The sequence below is a fragment of the Macaca thibetana genome, chromosome 7 (genome assembly GCF_024542745.1).
Source record: "Macaca thibetana thibetana isolate TM-01 chromosome 7, ASM2454274v1, whole genome shotgun sequence".
NCBI lineage: Eukaryota > Metazoa > Chordata > Mammalia > Primates > Cercopithecidae > Macaca > Macaca thibetana.
In genome coordinates, this window is record NC_065584.1 from 35,842,984 (window position 1) to 35,859,058 (window position 16,075).

Sequence of the window (16,075 nt, forward strand, 5' to 3'; positions counted from 1 at the left end):
GAGACCATCAAGGTAGTACTTCTGCAAGTCTGCAAGAGCCACAGCATTACTGGGCTTCGAGTGGCCCCTAAGGCAGCTATGACTGCAGTGACCAAAGTCTTAAATCACAACACCCAAGTCCCTTTGAATACTGGAAAGCCTTCCCAAGAAGGATCAGAACAAATAAATTCATACTGGAAATACTACAATAAATATCTAACTCTTCAATGCCCATTTACCGAAAAACATTCACAAGCATCAAGACCATGCAGTAAAACATGACTTCACCAAATGAGCTAAATAAGGTACCAGTGACCAATCCTGGAGAGACAGAAGTATGTGACCTCTCAGACAGAGAATTTAAAATAGCCGTTTGGAGGAAACTCAGTGAAATTCAAGGCAATACAGAGAAGGAATTCAAAATCCTATCAGACAAATTTGACAAAGATATTGAAATAATTCAAAAGAAGTAAGCAGAAATTCTGGAGCTAAAAAATGTGCAATCAACATACTGAAGAATGCATCACAGTCCTTTAATAGCAGAATTGATCAAGCAGAAGAAAGAAGCTTAAAGACAGGCTACTTGAAAAGACTAGTCAGAGGAGACAAAAGAAAAAATAATAAAAAGCAGGATCTAGAAAATAGCCTCAAAAGGCCAAATCTGGCTGGGCACAGTGGCTCATGCCTGTAATCCCAACATTTTGGGAGTCCGAGGTGGTTGAATCAGTTGAGGTCAGGAGTTCAAGACCAGACTGGCCAACATGATGAAACCCCGTCTCTACTAAAAATACAAAAATTAGCTGGGTGCGGTGGCAGACGCCTGTAATCCCAGCTGCTTGGGAGGCTGAGGCAGGAGAATCACTTGAGCGCGGAAGGCAGAGGTTGCAGTGAGCTGAGATCGCACCACTGTACTCCAGCCTAGGCGACAAGAGCAAGACTCTGCCTCAAAAAAAAAAAAAAAACAAAAAAGAAAAAACGGGGAAAATCTAAGAGTCACTGGCCTTAAAGAAGAGGTAGAGAAAGAGATAGAGGTAGACAGTTTATCCAAAGGGATAATAACAGAACTTCCCAAACCTAGAGAAAAATATCAGTATCCAAGTAGGAGAAGGTTATAGAACACTAAGTAGATTTAACCCAAAGGAGACATTTAATAATCAAACTCCCAAAGGTTAAGGATAAAGAAAGGATCCTAAAAGCAGCAAGAGAAAAAAAAAACAAGTAAAATACAATGGAACTCCAATACATCTGGCAGCGAACTTTTCAGTGGACACCTTACAGGCCAAGAGAGAGTGGCATGGTACATCTAAAGTCATAAAATGACTTTAAGAAAGTCATTTCTGACTGAAACAACTGAAGGAAAAAAATTTGAAGGGAAAAAAAAAAGGTTATTCTAGAATAGTATATCCAGCAAAAATACCCTTCAAACACGAAGGAGAAATACTTTCCTAAACAAACAAAAACTGAGCAATTTCATCAGCACCAGACCTGTCTTACAAGAAATGCTAAAGGAAGTTCTTCAGTCTGAAAGAAAAGGATGTTAATTAGCAATAAGAATGAGAGTGGCTAGTTCCTTATACAATCTACAGATGTTAAAAAAATAATAAGGAAATATTATGAACAACTTTATGACAATAAATGTGATAATTTAGATTGAATGGACTAATACTAAACCTCACTTAGGAAGAAGTAGGTTAACTAAATAGATCAGAGACTTTGATTTTGTAGTTAAAAACCTTCCCACAAAGAAACTTCAGCCCCAAATAGATACACTGATGAGTTCTACTAAATATTTAAGGAAAAAATAATACCCATTGTACACAAAGTCTTTCAGAAAAGTGAAGAAATACGTTTCAACTCATTATATGAGGTCATCATTACCCTGATACTAAAACCAGACATATTATAAAGAAAGAAAAATTCAGACCAATCTACCTAATGAACATAAATGCAAACATTCTAAACAAAATTTTAACAAAATGAATCCAACAATATATGAAAAGTATACTACATCATGACCAAATAGGATTTATCCTAGGAATGAAAGTTTGATTAAACAGTGAAAAATCAACCAATGTAATTCCCCTATTAGCAAACATTTTTAAAAGTTTGCTAAAAAGTAAAAACCATGTGATCATTTTCATAGCTGCAGAAAATACACTGACAAAATCTAACATCCATTTCTAATAAAAACCCTCAACAAACTGGGAAAGGAAGGGAACTTTCTCAGCTAGATAAAAAGGTCACCTAGAAAAACCTACAGCTTACATCATACTTAATGGTGAAAGACTGAATGTCTTTCCCTAAGATCTGGAATAAGACAAGGATGTCTGCTTTCATCACTTCTATTAATTTTGTATTTGAAGGTCTAGTCAGTGCAAAAAGGGAAGAATAAGAAATAAAAGAATCCAGATTGGAAAGAAATAAACTTGTCTTTATTTATAAACAACACTCGGTATGATTGTCAATGTAGGCAATCTGCTGGAATCTATTAAAAAGCTGCTAATATTAGTAAATACATTTAGCAAGATTTCAGTCTATAAGATCAATATTTAAACATATTATCAGGCCAGGTGCAGTGGCTGAAGCCTATAGTCCCAGCACTTTGGGAGACTGAGGTGGGCAGATTGCTTGAGCCCAGCCTGGGCAACATGGTGAAACCCGTTCTCTACCAAAAGTACAAAAATTAGCCAGGCATGGTGGCAGATGCCTGTGGTCCCAACTACTTGGGAGATTGAGGTGGGAGGATCAGTGAAGCGCCTCTACACTCCAGCCATGATTGCACCTTTGCACTCCAGCCTGGGTGACCCAGTGAGACTGTCTCAAAAAATAAAAATAAAATTATTTCTACTTACTAGCAATAAACCAAAAATTTCACATTTTAAAAAAAAGATTATTTATAATAATGCCAAACATATGGAATATCTAGGAATACATCTGAAAAACTTGTTTATGAGTTGAAAGACTAAAAATGTTTAAGATGTCAGGTCTCACCAAATTTTTCTATAGATTCAATGCAATTCCTATCTAAATTCCTACAGGGTTTTGGTTTTTTTTCCCCTTGTAGAAATTCACAAGCTGATTTTAAACTTCATATGGAAATGCAAAGGACCTAGAATAGTCAAAACAACTTGAAAAAGACACAGTTGAAAGGCTTACACTATCTAATTCCAAGACTTATCATAAAGCTACAGTAATCAAGACAATATGGTATTGGCATAAAGATAAACCAACAGACTAATGGCACAGAATAGAGGGTCCAGATATAGGCCAACACATATGTGGACAACTATGTTTGGATAGTTGCAAAGACAATTCAGTGGAAAAAACACAGTCTTTTCAGAAAATGGTGCTGGAACAATTTGATCTCCATAAGCCAAAATAATAAACTTAGATCCAATCCTCACACCATATGCAAAAATTAACTCAAAATGGATCAGACACCTGCACACAAAACTTAAAACTATAAAATTTTTAGAGGTAAACACAGCAGAGTATCTTCATAAATTTGAGTTAGACAAAGATTTCTTAACCGTTATATCAAAATCATAGTCAATAAAAGAAAACATCGATAAATTGCACTTCATCAAAGTTTAAAACTTCTGCTTTTTGAAAGACATTGTGAAGAGAACAAAAAGCCTACTGAAACACTGAGGAAAAATGTTAGCAAAGCATATATTTGATAAAGGATATATCAAGAAAAAAATTAAGAACTCTCACAAGTCAAAAATAAGAAAACAATCCAATTATCCAATTTTTTTAAATGGGCAAAGTATTTGAATAGGCACTTTACCAAAGAAGGTATACAAAGGCAAACAAGCACATGAAAAAAAGTGCTCAACATCATCAGTAATTAGAGAAATGCAAGTTAAAACAACAAGGAGATACCACTATATACTTATTAGAATGGCTAAAGTTTAAAAGTGTGGCCTTACTAAGCATTGGCAAAGATGTAGAGAAACTGGAACTCTCATACACTCCTGGGAATGTAAAATGGTACAATCACTTCTAAAAATGATTTCTCAGGAAGTTAAAATACACCTACCATATGACCCAACCATTCTAGTTGTTGGTTTTTACCCAAAAGAACTAAAAACATAGTCCACACAGAACTAAAAACATATGTCCATACATGAATGTGCATAGCAGCTTTATTTGTAATAGCCAAAAACTGGAAACAATCCAAATGTCCATTAACAGATGAATGACTAAACAAATGATGGCATATTCACACCGTGGAATACTACTCAACAATGAAAAAGTAATGAACTGTAAATACATGTTAATATAATAATACAAAACAATATTGCCAAGTGAAAAAAATATATATCTAAATATATGATTTTATTCATATAAATGTTTAGAAAATACAAATTAACCTATAGTGACAGCAACCAAATTAGTAGTTGCCGAGGGGGAGAGGATGGGAAGGGGCAGAAGAAAGGATTGACACAAAGGCCAAAGGAACTTTTGCAGGTGACAGATATGTTCGTTATCTTGATGGTGGTGATCATCTCACAGGTATCTAACTTATTTACTTGTATACTTTAAACATCTGCAGTTTGCTATATGCACATTCTATTTCAACAAAGCTGTCTTTTCAAAAAAATCTCTTATTTCAAATCAATAGGATAGGTTAAGGTAGGACAGAGGTGCGGGTCATCAAACATAGCTACGTGGAAAGAAAAGGCAAACCTGTCCCTGGAAGTATTGTAAACAAGATGCAATTTCTTTATGAAGCTTTCCTTCCTGCCTACAGGAGACCCCCTTCCTCCCTCCCTGGCATTCCATGCTGTTTCCTGCTTACCTGGTAGTCAGGGTTTGGCCTCTTATTCCCAACGTGAATCATCCTGGCAGTGACTTCTTCTCTTCTCTTTTTCTCTCTTTTCTTCTTCATGGAATCCATTCTTAACTGATCTGTCAGTTTGAAAAAGATATGATTTATGAATTCACAGAAATTTTTAAACCATGCACACACACAAATGACCACTGAAAGCAGCTCATCATGTTATCTCTTTTAGCACTGTCCCCTTCAACTCTGGTGAGTTGCATTTTGAAAGACACAACTGCTTTTATCCAAAATAAATGTTATAGGTGGAATTTTAGGCAGCACCAAGGAAGTACTTTGGGGCGTAGGGAATTTGCTGGCATCTCCTTCATACTTTAAATCAATCTTTGTTTAAATAATAGTCCGTGTGTCCTCTTCCCATTGGTTAGAATAAATTTATTCAGCATCTGAAAAAGGAGAATTTAACAGCTTTGGCTACTTTTTTTTCCTCATAAATATACATGACTTTGCATTTTTAGTTTCCAGATGGGACTGGAATCCACAAGGTCAAAATACCAGAAGAAATGCCTCTCTAGCTTTTACAAAGCAAAAAGTTCTGAAAATCTCATCTCCTGCGGGTTGGTCCCAGGAGAATGCTAACCTAATTTTCAGACAGTGAATTAAGTCCTGGATATGAGTTCTATAAAGTATCTGAAGTGTTTCTAAGACACCCCAAATTCTCAGAGGCCATGGGCCCAGAGAGAGGGATATCGTTCAAAGATGCCAATTTTACTTCTAGGACTTAAGCAACCAGTTTAAGGTTTTTTTTGTTTTGTTTTTGGTTTCTTGTTTTTGGTTTTTGTTTTTTGTTCATTTTTTGGTTTAGTTTTTTGTTTTTGTTTTTTGTTTTTGTTTTTGTTTTTGTTTTTTTGAGACAGGGTCTCTCTCTGATGCCCAGACTGGAATGCAGTGGTGTGAACATAGCTTACTGCAGCCTCAACCTCCCAGGCTCAAGTGATCCTCCTACCTTAGCCTCCTGAGTAGCTGGGACCACAGGTGTATGCCACCCTTCCTGGCTAATTATTGTTATTATTATTGTTGTTATTATTTTGTAGGGACAGGGCCTCGCTGTGTTGCCCAGGCTAGAGTGCAATAGCACTATCATAGCTCACTGCAGCCTCAACCTTCTTAGGCTCAAGCAATCCTCCCACCTCAGCCTCCCGAGTAGCTGGGACTACAGGTACACACCACCAAGCCCAGCTAAGTTGTGGGGGTTTTCTTAGAGATGGGTTCTCTCCCTGTTGCCCAAGCTGGTCTCAAACTCCTAGGTTCAAGCTATCCTCTCGCCTTGACCTTCCAAAGTGTTGGAATTACAGACATGAGCCATGGCACCTGGCCAACAAACAGTTTAAATATATTTATCATAGGGCTGTTATGTGCCAAGCCCTTTGTTAGGCGATGGGAACACAGCCGTGAATGACTGTCACCCTCCCTGGCCTTAGTAAGTTTAGAGTTGGACGAGAAGACACACCTACAACAGCAGTCCCAAGTTGTGTTAGAGATTGTCATGACCATCTAGGTGTGGGTACCTAACCCAGGCGGGAGCATCAGAGAAGGCTTCCTGGAGGAGATAATATTTGAGACTTAAAAGATGACCAAGCAAAGAGAAAGCAGAAGAGGGTTTCAAGCTTAGGGAGAAGGAGAACCCATGTTATATTTGAAAATCTTAGAGATGAACAGTACAAATGAGATAGACCAAGAAGAGAGAAACTAATTCAACATGAGGCTGAGGAGGTGAGCAGGAGCTAAATTTTGCAGGGTTTTATAAAACTGGTAAATAATTTTGGCTTTTAACCTAGGAACCATGACAAGATTGCAAAGATTTGAGTAACAAAGCATGGTGATCAGATGTGCATTTCAGATTCAGAATCCAGCAGTTTACTTGAAGTCACTGCGTCATCATTTCGCTGTGGTGTTTCAGAGTGGGGATCCTGAGCTATGTCGCCTCGGCTCACACTCTGCCTCTCTTCTCTATTAGCTCTGCAAGTAAGCGAACCTCTCTGAGCCTCAGTTTCTCATCTATAACAGACAGCAATGATGGTACCCTCCTCACAGGGCTGTTACAAGCATTAAGTCTGTTAGCAATTTGCAATTGTAAAGTATTTGCAATTGTCCTTGTCATATAGAAAAGGCTCAAAAATTTATCTCCATTCGTACTTAGGTAGCTCTTAAAAATCTCAAACATAGCATGTCTATGACTGAGTTATTTTTTAGCTGACTCCATGTCACCTAATATTTATGGGAGCCAGAATCCCAAATAATCACATTATTGAAATAATTTCAAAGGCAATAGTACAAAGAAAATAAAGATAAACCAGAAACTGATGAAATTGTGTATAGAATTAAAACCAGAAGCTGATTTCTTAATGGCTCATAAAATTGAAAAATCTCTAGAAAGATTCCTAGGAAAAGAAAATGCAAAATAAACAATATTAGGAATAAAAAGGGAAATATTAATCTAGATGATGCAATCATTTAAAAGATAAAGAGAATATTATGAACGACTTTGTACCAATACACTTGAAAATTTAGATGAGATGAGTAAATACTTAGAAAAATATAACACCAAAACTGACTCAGGAAGAAATAAAAAATATGAATATCCTAAAACAATTAAGGAAATTTAATCCATCTTTTAAATCCCACAAAGAAAACTTGAGCTCCATATGGCTTCCTAGCTTTTAATATTTATTTATTCTACCAAATAAATTTAAATACAAATTGAAAAACTGGCTAGGCACATTGACTCACATCTGTAATCCCAGCACTTTGGGAGGCTGAGGCAGGCAGATGATTTTAGGTCAGGAGTTCGAGACCAGCCCAGCCAACATGGTAAAACCCCATCTCTACTAAAAATACAAAAATTAGTCAGGCATGGTGGTGCACACCTATAATCCCAACTTCTAGGGAGGCTGAGGCAGGAGAATTGCTTGAACCCAGGAAGCAGTGGTTGCAGTGAGCCAAGATCGTGCCACTGCATTCCAGCCTGGGTGACAGAGCGAGACTCCATCTCAAAAAGAAAAAAAGAAAAAAGGAAAACAATCTTATGCAAGCTATAGCCAAATGTAGAAAAAACAGAACACTACCCTATGTGTAATATAAGGCTAATGTAATCTTAATATCAATACCAGACAGGGAAAATACAAGAAAATAAAATTATAAGGGAATCTCTCTCATGAACAAAGATTTAAAAAATAAATAAACAAAATATTAGAAAAATCAAATCCAGAAAAGTAGAAAAATAAGGCTACCACATAAACAAGTTTGGTTTTATCCCAAAAATGCAATTCTGGGTTGACAATTGTTTTCTTTCAGCACGTTAACAATGTTGTGCCACTTCTTCCTTGCGCCTATGCTCTCTAATGAAAAATCCATAGCCATCTGAGTTATTTCCCACTATAAGTAATATGCTGTTTTTCTTGACGCTTTTAAGATTTTTATCCCTTGTCTTCAGTTCTCAGCAGTTTGACTATGACGTATTCAGACATAGGTTTCTTTGGTTAATTTTGTTTGAGGTTAACTGAGCTTTTTGAATCTGAAGTTTATGTCTTTGGACAAATTTAAGAAGTTTTCAGACATTATTTTTTCAAATTTTTTTTCTGCATTCTTATATTCTAGAACTCTGACACCACAAATGTTAGACTTTTTGGTGTTGTCCCACAGGACTATGACGCTCTGTCAATTTTTTTCTCTATATAGTTTATATTAGATAACGTCTATTTCTCTATCTGCAAGTTCACTGATTCTTTCTTTTGTCATCTTGAGTCTACTGTTAAATCTACCCAGTGAAGTTTTCATTTTACTTATAATATTTTTTAGTTCTAAAACATCAATTTTAAAAAATATATTTTTTATTTATTTGTGGAGACATTCTATCTTTCCATTTATTAAAAAAATGTTTTCCTTGAGTTCTTGGAGCATATAATATGATCCAATAAGTAATAGCTACTTTAAAGTTCTTGTCAGATAATTTCAACATCTGTGTCATTTTTGAATTAGTGTCTGTTGATTCTTTTGCGATAGAAATTGAGATTTGTCTGATTGGTTTTGTTTGTTTGTTTTGAAACAGTCTCTTGCTCTGTCCCCCAGGCTGAGTGAAGTGGCACCATCACAGTTCATTGCAGCCTCGACCTCCTGGGCTCCAGTGATCCTCCCACCTCAGCCTCCCGAGTAGCTGGGACCACAGGCATGAGCCAACATGCCTAGCTAATTTTTATATATTGCCTGATGGTTAGTATGCCAAATGATTTTTATTGTATTCTGGACATTTTGCTTATTATGTTATCAGTCTCCAAGTCTTGTTTAAATCCCATGGAAAAAAATTTATATTTTTGTTTTGCCAGTCAATAGACCTCATTGCCTTTAGGCCTCAAGTTCTGACTATCTTTCTGTGGGATGTAATTCCAGTGTCAGTTCTATTTTCAAATCCTTTCCTGCACTGTTCATATCTGTCTGACATGTGTGCCAGTGACCAGTCTGAGACTTGGGTAGTGGCCTATCCACTGGTTCACTTCTCAAGTCTGTGGTATGCTGTTTAGGGTCAGGTCCACGTACGTACAACTTGAGGGTGAACCCAGGGGCTTTAGGCAGTTTCTTTCCCAAGCAGGAGTTCTCATGGTATCTCTGATATTTTTGGTTCCCTGGAGTTCCCCTTTATGGTCTTCTGGCCAGAAAACTGGGGCTTTTTATTCCACTCTGCTGAATATTTCCCACAACTAATCCTATGACAGAGATCAAGTTGTGGAAAGATGGAGAGAAAAAGCAAAATAGAGGTTTACCTTACACTTTTGGGACCACACCCCCCCTCAGTCTGAAGGGAAAGTTCTCCTCCCTCAGAGTTTTAGGTGTTTGCATGTCTCTGCTACCCTATTGCTGCTGTTACCATTGCAGGATTGTCTTGGGGTCAAGGTGCAACAAAATGGAGAAAACAAAGAGAAATAGGGGGTGAGTTTCAATACTTTAGGAATCCCCATTCTTACTCTTCAAGCCAATACTAGAATGCTTCTCCTAAAGCTTGTTTTCACATATGGCTGCCCACTTATAGTTTGGGCTGCCTTGAGTAGTCTAGGCTGGGGGATAAGAGAGGTAAAAGAGGGGTGTAAAGTCATCAGTGATTATGTGATGCTTTGAATGTCTTGTCTTTTTCCCTAATCTGCCTGCTATCACTCACTTTTCAGAGTCCTCATATCAGTTTCAACTATTCTGTGAAAGTCTTCAAGTAGCATTCAGTGGGAGAGACAAAGTACAATGTGTCTACTCCATCTTACCTAGAACTGGAACTCTGGCTGCTTTCACTTGCTCTTCACCATTCTCAGTGGTCCAAAATCATTTTCAACATTCTAGTTAGGTCTGTATTTCAGCCAACAAGGAGGAGGAAGGGATAAAGAAAGCATCCTTTCCATTTAAAAACACTTCCTAGAACTCTCACATAATGTTCCCACTTATTTCTTATCAGTCAGAATTTCATCAAAAGCTCTCAACAAACTGCAGAGCAAGCTTTATTCCAGCTAATGATTTGCCCAGTTAAGAAATGCTGGCTGCATTCACAATTGCTTCAAAGAGAATAAAATACCTAGGAATCCAACTTACAAGGGATGTGAAGAACTACAAACCACTGCTCAGTGAAATAAAAGAGGACACAAACAAATGGAAGAACATACCATGCTCATGGATAGGAAGAATCAATATCGTGAAAATGGCCATACTGCCCAAGGTAATTTATAGATTCAATGCCATCCCCATCAAGCTACCAAAGACTTTCTTCACGGAATTGGAAAAAACTACCTTAAAGTTCATATGGAACCAAAAAAGAGCCCGCATTGCCAAGACAATCCTAAGTCAAAAAGAACAAAGCTGGAGGCATCATGCTACCTGACTTCAAACTATACTACAAGGCTACAGTAACCAAAACAGCATGGTACTGGTACCAAAACAGAGATATAGACCAATGGAATAGAACAGAGTCCTCAGAAATAATACCACACATCTACAGCCATCTGATCTTTGACAAACCTGACAAAAACAAGAAATGGGGAAAGGATTCCCTATTTAATAAATAGTGCTGGAAAATTGGCTAGCCATAAGTAGAAAGCTGAAACTGGATCCTTTCCCTACTCCTTGTACGAAAATTAATTCAAGATGGATTAGAGACTTAAATGTTAGACCTAATACCATAAAACCCTAGAAGAAAACCTAGGTAATACCATTCAGGACATAGGCATGGGCAAGGACTTCATGTCTAAAACACCAAAAGCAACGGCAACAAAAGCCAAAATTGACAAATGGGATCTAATTAAACTAAAGAGCTTCTGCACAGCAAAAGAAACTACCATCAGAGTGAACAGGCAACCTACAGAATGGGAGAAAATTTTTGCAATCTACTCAACTGACAAACGGCTAATATCCAGAATCTACAAAGAACTCAAACAAATTTACAAGAAAAAAACAAACAACCCCATCAAAAAGTGGGCAAGGGATATGAACAGACATTTCTCAAAAGAAGACATGCATACAGCCAACAGACACGAAAAAATGCTCGTCATCACTGGTCATCAGAGAAATGCAAATCAAAACCACAATGAGATACCATCTCACACCAGTTAGAATGGCAATCATTAAAAAGTCAGAAAACAACAGGTGCTAGAGAGGATGTGGAGAAATAGGAACACTTTTACACTGTTGGTGGGATTGTAAACTAGTTCAACCATTATGGAAAACAGTATGGCGATTCCTCAAGGATCTAGAACTAGAAGTACCATATGACCCAGCCATCCCATTACTGGGTATATACCCAAAGGATTATAAATCATGCTGCTATAAAGACACATGCACAGGTATGTTCACTGCAGCACTATTTACAATAGTAAAGACTTGGAATCAACCCAAATGTCCATCAGTGACAGACTGGAATAAGAAAATGTGGCACATATATACCATGGAATACTATGCAGCCATAAAAATGGATGAGTTTGTGTCCTTTGTAGGGACCTGGATGCAGCTGGAAACCATCATTCTCAGCAAACTATCACAAGAACAGAAAACCAAACACCGCATGTTCTCACTCATAGGTGGGAACTGAACAATGAGATCACTTGGACTCGGGAAGGGGAACATCACACACCGGGGCCTATTATGGGGGGGGGGGGGGGAGGGATTGCATTGGGAGTTATACCTGATGTAAAGGATGAGTTGATGGGTGCTGATGAGTTGATGGGTACAGCACACCAACATGGCACAAGTATGTAACAAACCTGCATGTTATGCACATGTACCCTAGAACTTAAAGTATAATAATAATAAAAAAAGCAAACAAACAAACAAAAAAAGAAATGTTGGCTGCATTAAGGAAGAAGAGGATTAATAAATAGGGGAATAAGTAGTAGCCTCTGTCACAGGTTTCTGGGGGCTTTTTGTTTATTTAATTTTGAGACAGTCTCATTCTGTTGCCCAGGCTGGAGTGCAGTGGTACGATCTCGGCTTTTTTTCTCCCCGGCTCAAGCGATTGTCCTGCCTCAGCCGCCTGAGCAGCTTGGACTACAGGTGTGTGACACCACACCCGGCAATTTTTGTATTTTTAGTAGAGATGAGGTTTCACCATGTTGGCCAGGCTGGTCTCGATCTCCTGACCTCAGGTGATCCACCCGCCTCAGCCTCACGAAGTGCTGGGATTACAGGGTTTGTGGTTTTAGATCTTTCCAATTTCTTGCTCTAACCCTCACCCCTTAAAATGCCCAAAGTTTATCTAGAACTGAAATCAACCTAAATATATTATAGAAGATAGAGAATGATTATAGAACAATCCAGGCTGCTTTGCATTTTCCACTGATCTCCCTGCAGTATCCTGTGATGGACTTCAAGGCAGATGAGATTTGTGAAGCAGAGAATAGGAAAATTTTTACCACCCTCTCAACTATCCCTCATAGGCTTTAATCTATGGTAGATATCTTTCAATTATATCCGAGTTTGATTAGAAGAGCATGGCATATACTGACTCTTTAACAACTCTCTTTCCTTTATATCTCCTTGCAGCCTCTCTCTCTGGTTTTCTACCTTTCTGAGACCCTCAATCTGGGATAATTGGCCAGATTTTTGGCATTCAGCTGGCTCTGAGGAGACTTGCGAAGAAATAGCCGTTACTCTTTTTTCAATGAGTAAGAGGCCATTAAGATCAGAGAAAGGAATTGATAGGAAGAAATACAGTGTACAAGAAGAATAATTGAAAAACACAGGAGAAAAAAATAAGAGACTGTTTATAAGAGAGATTAAACTACCTATTTAGGCAGAGAGTCCCTCTAAAAGATCGATACTTCTGCCTCTAGGATCCATGAATGGGGTTATATGTGTGTGTGTGTAATTTTTAAAGGAAAATAAAAAATGACTCAGTATGTAGGTAGTGCAATGTGTGTTATTAATTGTTAGAAGTACAACCATGTTAAGTTTGGCACTGGTCTAGTTCTGGCCTCCTTCAATGAGATCTTTGATGGTCTACTATTGCCAACCTGTACTTAACTTGGTGCCTGTGACAAACCTATCCTCACGCTTTCCACCTTTTCCTGTAATCTGGACCTGAGTTTTGTTAAGTTCTACGTTATTCGTCACATTTCACTTATGTCCATCTCTCCTTGCCTCAGAAAGCTGGAAACTTTTTGAAGGCAGGGTGTATGCATGTCCCTATTCAAAACTGGGCTGGCTGCACGTCAGAGGATAAAGCTTCCACATAGCCACCTGTGCCTGGGAAGGAGATGAGTATCTCCTGTGAAGCCAGTCTTAGTCCAATTATTTAACCTAGAATTTCTAGACTTCAGTTTTGAAAAATCCCTGGAGCACTAGTTCTCAGCCTTGGCTGCACATTAAAATCACTGAGGCTGATGTAATTGTTACATCAGGAACTTTGGGGGTTGGATCCAGATATGAATGATTTGTAAAGTTCCTAGGTAGTAGTGGTGCAGTGATAATGTTTAATAGCTAGCTCTCCAAAAGAAAAAAATCTGTATGCTCATACATATATAAGTTTATTATAAATTTTTGTGATATAAAAGATGTGTTGCACACAATTTGCCTATAAAAGTAAAATAGGCCGGGCGCGTTGGCTCACATCTGTAATCCCAGCATTTCGGGAGGCCAAGGCAGGCGGATCATGAGGTCAAGAGATCAAGACCATCCTGGCCAACATGGTGAAACCCTGTCTCTACTAAAAATACAAAAAAAAAAAAATTAGCCAGGCATGGTGGCGCACACCTGTAGTCCCAGCTACTTGGGAGGCTGAGGAAGGAGAATCACCTGAACCCAGAGGCGAAGGTTGCAGTGAGCTGAAATTGTACCACTGCACCCCAGCTTGTGTGACAGAGCGAGACTCCATCTCAAAAAAAAAAGTAAAATATATAATACTCTTTATTATAGATGCCATTTAGCCAAAAGATTCTCACAGAATGCCATCACTGATTTTTACTAAACTCTTACACCCATAAAGCACGTCTGCAAATAAGTGAGTGTAGTTCAGACATAACTGTTGGCTGATATTTTCATTTGCGTTAATGAGGAAAATGAAAGTGAAACATGTAAAACTATGTTAGAATTTTTTATCATTAATAACAGGAGTAACTCTTTGCTGAAGCAAATAATGATTTTGAATACTAGAGGACTATTTTCTCAACTTTTTGTGCTTTTCACAAGGTAATGGTTACAGGCAAGGCATACTTTTAGTTTAATCTGCATTATTTATATTTTTTCATAACTTTCTTAAGCCCAGACAATCAACAAGATGATAAATCTGGCCTTAGTTGTAGTATTTGCCCATTTCCATGGTGTAAATACTCCCACCATGGTCAATTTTAAGTTAATGATGTGACATCACTGAGCACAGGAATTGGGAAGAGATGAGCAGTTGCATACCATTAGATAGTGTTTCTACCACACACATACAGTAGATATAAGTACATAATCTCAAGAGCATAGATAAGCCTAAAATAATCAGGAAGTAATGAGTTTTGAGTATTTATTACTTGTTTTTAAAATAATTTAATCATACATGTATATACTTTTTAATAATGGTGAGTTCAACCATTGGTTCACAAAATTTCTGAAAATTTCAGAATGGTTTTCATGAGCTAATATGAACCAGCTCTAAAATATCACTTCTTCCAGATGAGTCCAGTGGGCCACTAGGACTTGAAACCCTACCACAGAAGAAAACAGGATGAGATTCTGTCGCTTTGAGGCCTGAAACCACAGGACGATATCCGTGACTTCCTCACTTCAGGGCTGGTTCAGTTTTACTCCCCTGCTCTCTTTCTATTTGGTCTTAAGATAGAAAAGTCAAGTTTGAGCCTCTGTGAGTATCCAAAGGGACAAGTACCACAATGGGGGTATCTGCTATAAGAATTACCTTTATTTTGGTCATCCAGGAACAGTGGTGAGAGTGTTCAGTGTCTTTTGCCCAGAGCTGTCTGCTCCCCACGGTGGGAGGAAAGGGGAGGCTCACCAGGAGCTACAGAAACTATTCTGCTAGCTGAGCAAGCCACTCTATCCCAAGGGGCCCTCTCCCTATCAACTTAAACAATGATTCCTTGAGCTTGTCCCTTCTCCAGAGGAAGGTGACACTCCCTCCACAGATGCCTATTTTCCCAGTACTGGTGTTGTGAAGAGCACTGGGCAGAGTCCCCAAAGCTGCATTCTAAGCCTCTGTCATTTCTCACCATTATAGTGGACAACTCCTTGTCTATGTACAGGATGGAATAATACCCGCTCTGCCTGCTTCTCAGAGTTGCTGAAAGGCTCCAAATCAATAGTATATTTGCAAATGATCAAGAAATACAAAGTTTTACATCTCTTTATAAGGTGCCATGACTATCACTGGCTCTCCTCCTCATTTTTGAGAGGGAGGCTCATCCAGTAATTAAATGTGGGCTTTGTAATATTTTTTTTCATTTTATGTTTTACCATGACTTATTTAAAAGAAGTCCCCAATTGAAGATCATTTGGGTTGCTTCTAGTCCTTTGCTCTTAACAAACAACACTAAAATGAGTGTCTTCAGAGATATACTTTTCCATATATGCATACACACACACACACACACATATATATATATGTGTATATATACACATAAGCATAAAATTTCTGGGCCAAATAGAATGGGCATTTAAAATTCTCATAGATATTGCCAAGATGAGTTTCAAAGAGGATACACTAGCTTACATATCCCTCAACAAATATGCCATTGCTTGTTTCTTGCATTCCTTTTACTGTGATGTCTTTAAAATTTTACACCCCAT

General features: G+C 38.0%; 1 long non-coding RNA gene across 1 annotated transcript in view; it reads right to left on the reverse strand.

The window, feature by feature from the left end:
• The window catches only part of LOC126958678 (uncharacterized), a 78,821-nt gene that overhangs the window by 12,000 nt on the left and 50,746 nt on the right, over positions 1-16,075 (reverse strand). Inside the window, exon 2 of the long non-coding RNA XR_007727267.1 lies at positions 4,784-4,893. This is a non-coding gene — a long non-coding RNA (uncharacterized LOC126958678). The remainder of the gene's footprint in view (positions 1-4,783; positions 4,894-16,075) is intronic.